Below are 6000 nucleotides of genomic sequence, written 5' to 3'. Positions count from 1 at the left end.
AGGAGAATAACTACTACTTGCCCAGGGACTAGGATGAGGAAATCAAGAAAGATACAACGTCTGTATTTGACCTATGGCAGGGGAGGTAGACCAACTGAAGGCTTGCAGTTCATAGTCTAATGAATTATCTCAGAACAAATAATGATCTCACAATATGGAAAATGACTTTATACAGGTATGGGCACCATCAGTGATAACTACAAATGATGTGGTGATCACCTCGTGGCAGGAGGGAGAGTTCTTGGAAGCCTTTCCAAGACATATATGCTTATGGGAAGGCAGGGTATGGGTGCAGGCTGAAGGAAGGGCATTCCAGGCAGAGGGAACCACATGTAGGCAGGAACCCTAATTAACAGCCAAGCTGAAGAAAGTTTGAAAGAAATAACCCTCCCCCACAGTTTTACACATTCCAGAGGAGTTGAATCATAAGACACTAAAGTCCAATAGTGTATCACAGTCTCCAAAAACTCCATGAACAATCAAGCAATCTTCAAAAGTGAAGATACTTTTAGAGCCCTCTAGAGTCATGAATTGCTCCTCAAATGTCATTTGTCCCTTTCTCCTGAGTGGCCTGGTTGATAAGGATATCAATTGGTCACTGAGCTTGGGCGATATTAGCTAAACTGCCCTTGCTAGTTGGCTTTCTTATCTTTTGGCCTGGGTTTTTTTTTTTTTTTTCCTAGAAATAACCCAAGTACCTTATATACCCTAAAAGAAGCATAAAAAACCCTCCAGTCAGGCCAAAGAATATAGCTCCTAGAACAAAACTCAAAGTTCTAAAAATAAGAGAATTCTTCTTTTTAAGGTTGACTGTACCTGCTCATAATCATTCCTGCTTCAGAATCTGAAAGGCTTGGGTGCCTGAGTGGCTCAGCCAGTTAAGCAGAATCTGAAAGGCTTAATACCAGTAGGGTCACAGTGTCATCTCCCATGATCTGGGTCACTGGAAAGTTGATTCACTACCTCCTTTAAAGGCTTACATGTCTTTCCCTAAAAAATAAAAACATATTCTATTTGTGTCAGGGATGCCAGTGCTCTCCAATCACCTGCAAATCGACTTTCATAGTCACATGGGAGGCCGTGTCCCTCTTCATCTCTCTTCCTCCTCAGCCAGGCAGTGAATGAAGTGACATTCTTGGTAACTCTGAGAAGGCTTCAGGGAATTGTGATTTTTCATATTCATACCTCTCAAGCTGGTGTGAGAGGTCCTTTGCTTTTGCTATTTAACAGGAGAAATGGAAATAAAATTTAGAAGCCCATCCATAGATTGATTACTTATAAATGGTAACATGTTTTGAAAAGCATCATGCACTTAGTGGGTGAATCTGGCAGAGGTTGCTTTAATGAGAGTGTATATGTGTAACCTATTGCTGTATAGCAAATCACCCCAACACTTCATAGTGTCAAATAATAATAACCACTTCTCTTCCATGCTTCTGTGATTCAAAAATTTGAGAATGGCTCAACTAGGTGATTTGGGGTCTCGTGGGGTTATGAGCAAACGGCGTCTGGGCCTGGGGTTGTTTTAGGCGTTTTCACACACAAGCCTGGTGCCCCAGCTAGGAAGACCCAAACAGCTGCCAGCTCGGGCAAGCAGGGCTCCTCTGGATGGGATCTCTGCTTTTCTCTGTGCCATGGCAGCGTCAGGGCATCTGGACTTCTCACATGGCAGCTCAGGCATATCTCCTAAGTTACAGAGTGAGGGGGACGCTGTGTCATTGCTCCCACTCTAGCGGCAGAAGTATGCCAGGGACTACTTCCCCTCATTCCATTTGACAGCAATGACTCACTGAGTTGGGGCATGCTTACGGGAAGGGGAATTAGACTCTACCTTTGTATTGCAGAGGGTCAGAGAATCTGCGGTTTCGTTTTAAAACAATCACAAAGGAAGAGGGGAGTGTCAACTGAAAATGACAGATATATATAAAAATATAAAAGCTAATCATCAGAATTTCAGACACTTCTTTGAAATTTGTCATGAATCAATTCAGACTTTAAAAAATTTGCCAGTATCATTTTTGCCTAGTTTCTAATTTTCTGTGAATATATCTATTTTTTCTCAATTTTATTTTTAATTTAAATGATTAAACCTCATTTTGTACCTACTAGACGCTAGCCATGTGCTAATTGAGATTCAGCTGCAAATTTATACAGCCCATGCTTTCAAGGAGTTCACAGTCACAATTGTAATTCCTTGTGACAACTGCAACATTAGAAACATAAACAAGGCATAGAGATGAAATAGATATGGGAAAGAAAAAAACCTTGATAGATCTCACCATATATTTTCATTCTACTTCACAGACGTGGAAAATGAGACTTTCGGTTGCACCTGTTTTACATGTGCCATGAACCACATTGTTAATATTAATTTAGAAAGTATTCCCAAAGGTAGTTTTTCAGTGAAAAAGCCAGAAAAAGATTTTGTGAGGTTGAAACACGGAGATCTAAGAGTAGGATTCTTGTCTGAGGTATATTAATGAGATGTCATTTGGTCCACCCCCCGCGCATCCAAGCAGATCTCAGCCCAGCCCAAATCCATGGAAATCTGTCCTACTGTTTTCAAGATGGTGCTAATAGAAATAGCTCTTTCATTTCATATGGTGAAAGCTATTTCCTACATTGCAGGGGACCCTGATGTACCATGAGGTATGAACACCCTATGAGGAAGCATGAGCAGTAAGAGGAGGACACAGGACAGCACCTCAGGCTACACTCAGAGGCTGTAAGAAGGAAGGGAGTCACTGAGGATTAGAGACTGGCAGTCAGAGCTAGGAAAGTAGAGAGGAAAAGAAGAACCAAGACAGCACAATGCCATGACAGCCCATGAGGGAAGACTTTTCATAAGAAGACAAGCAATAACCTTTGGAATGAACTATGTGGGTCAAGAAGAATGAATGCTAAGATTGGGTGCTTCTCAAAGCACAAAGGAGTTCCAGGAGGTCATCAGTGAACTTCGTGTCAAGCTTCATAGCTTCTTCGAGTGACGAAGAGCTGCCGAGATGGCCCCAGATGACTCAGCACAGTGACAGCACCAGACGGGGCCCTATGGTCTATCCAGATGGCAGCGCTCTCCTCAATGCAATTCAACAGCTATGCATCTGAGTACATACTGTGTACCTAGCCACTTTTTAAGTGGCTGTACACTCCCCACAAAGACACTAAATCCCTTAGCCCAGTATTCATTGCTTTCCAATATCATTAAGCGTGGTTCACCAACCACTATGTCTTTGCATACACCCTTTATTTTGTCCTAATATGAATATGCTAAAAAAAAAAGTCATGCCTAAGTTTTTATTTCTCTCTTGATGCCAGGGAAGAAGTCCAAAGAAGCTAATTCAGAGATTCATCATGGAAGAGATGTGTTAAAGAAAAAGAGACTGTTTAGATAAAAATTTTAGGCAGAATTCAGGAAAAAAGTAATCTGGTTAAAGCACATCAGCCGAGAGGGTAGGAGCTGATTTCCCAGAAGGGCTCTTAATTGCATTAGAGTGTATCAGAAAATTGCTTAAGCATTTATCAAGAATGCTCATTCCTTCCTAGGAGAAAGTTGGTTGTGAACTGCCTCACACAAAAAAGTATTTTATCCCAAACCACGTTCAGGGCAATTTTCTCTGTCATCATTTACCCTTCGTCATGAATACGCAATCCTTTCTCAACATCAGAACATATTTTGCACCTGCATGGCCACGCCTAAGTCCCAATCCCTGTCACTTCTTATTGCTCAGGCCAAGATCAAATGTTCTCTCCTCCTTATCATGTTTTTTTTTCTATTCTAAACATTTCTTTTATTGCTACCCCTACTTGTTAGTGTTGTTGACTGTATTATTTCTTACATGAACTACAAGAAATTTTATCTTTACCTCTGATGTACTCATTAATATTAAATAATGGTGGAATAATAAGTGTGTACTCCATAGTATGTAAGATGTTTTACAATACAATCTTCAATATATTGTACTTCATGGAAATATTTCATAATCTAATTAATTTATCATTAGATTAGATCCAGCAGTGAATCCTCAATACATGTCATGGTATAAGATGGATGCTTCATCTTCAGCCATTGCATTCTTACACCTGCTAGCAAGAAGGGGGAAGGACACAATTTAGAAGTTGCACACAAAATTGTCAGAACGGTTCATGCACCAAAAAGCCAAAGTACATTCGATTATGTCCCATTTGTTACCACTTAGTCACTGTGCACTGCCAGTGGCAAGGAAACTGATGCATGGGCACTCTTTAAAAATCATGGGTTCCACTCCTAAGAAGGAAAAGAGAACAAATATTGAAGGAAAGCTAAAAGTTTTTTCTTATACAGCCAGCTAATTCTAACATTTACCAATTCTCTCACTTGTCAGGAAATTCCTGTTTTAATTTAACTTGTTTTTCCATGCTCCAGCATATTCATTCCTCTTGGCTTCTCAGTAAATACTTAAATACTAAGAGACCCTGTTTTTAGTGTAGAAAAATATCAGTTCCAAGTTCTAGGATTAGATCTATATATTTGTATATAATGGACCACTTTTATGTAAAACATCATGGTTCCCAACTTTTTCTGATCATGTGCTACAATCAATAAATATTAGCTCCCATGATATATTTATATTCATCTATTAATATATTTATAAATATACTATTATATTGTATAAATTATAAACATGCACAAAGCTAAAATTGAAAAGATAAGGAATGAACACAAATAAAGTTCTAATATTTTCTTCCCTCACACCAATGGACTTCCTTAGGCAAATACCAAACTAAAAGATTTTAAAGATCTTGACTCATGCTCTTCAGCTATCACACATAACATCATTTCAACTGAGAATTCAACCAAAACCTAGGCTAGGACAACATGCTAACTATATGTTGTTATATTGTTATGTCCCACATGGAAAAGAAATAACAACTGTTGAAACTCCCACATTTGGGGTCTGACAAACAAATTAAGCGTCTCGACAAAATGTCTGCATTGAAAAACCCATTTGGGCTTTTTCACAACATAGTTGACTTTGTTAAAGAGTTCAATGTCTTCTTGTTTATGAAGTTTAAATTCTACTACTATTGGGTTACTCAGAGGGAATAAACAAGGAACGCTGCTGTTCTGCTCATTGTGGTCATGAACTACAGGGCCCTGGAGAAGCATGTTGAGGCACTTTAGAGTCTCGATTTCAATGTGCTGTGTGTATACTCTATGCTTCTATACAATGTGAATGTAGACTTTCAAGGTTTTCAAATGAAGCTATAGTTGAAGTTGCTGGACCAGTCATGTTGCATTTCCCTGAGGGCAAACCCCAAGATTGACAGCTCTCCTGTCGTGTTACAGAATAAAACGGAGCAATCAGGACCAAGCAGACCCCTGCCACATAGCTACTCACTGATATCAATTACTTGGCCTAATTATTTTGACAAAGTATACTATTCATTAAAATTTTTCATTTTCTGAAAACACAAAAGCAATAGAGATTGTAGGAAAAAAGGATCATGCCTCTTGAAATTGCTAGTAGCTAGTATGTAGACTTTAGATAAAATCAAGCATGAACACAACTCCTTAAGAATAAAAAAAATTTTAAAGCAATTTAGAGAAAATATGTCTTTGTGAAGAGAGGCTTTGAAGTAGAACATGGCTTAAAAGAGATGGGAGGCTCCAGAAATGAAATTCCAATATATTATGATAAATCAATGCAGAGATACAGACATTGGTAAGACTGCTCAGAAACTCTGATGAGTTTAGATTTTGAAAGAATACATATATAAAATCCAAGGAAGGTCACATATCCAAGGACACAAATTATGCAATGTATAAGAAAGTTGTCAGAATCGTTAATGCACTGATAAGCCAAAGCTTACAAAAGTGACAGAGGCAATAAAAGCTATCATTTCAACTCTATTTAGATCACAGATGTGAACAAGAAGTAAAATGTATGATACTGGAGATGACAATGTAATGCTGGTAGATGAAAGGAGCCTTTCAATCAAGGAAAATTATCTTCAAAACTA

The sequence above is a fragment of the Suricata suricatta genome, chromosome 3 (genome assembly GCF_006229205.1).
Source record: "Suricata suricatta isolate VVHF042 chromosome 3, meerkat_22Aug2017_6uvM2_HiC, whole genome shotgun sequence".
In the NCBI taxonomy this organism is placed as follows: Eukaryota; Metazoa; Chordata; class Mammalia; order Carnivora; family Herpestidae; genus Suricata; species Suricata suricatta.
The sequence above is the reverse complement of the archived record's forward strand: the minus strand, read 5'-3'. Positions refer to the sequence as shown.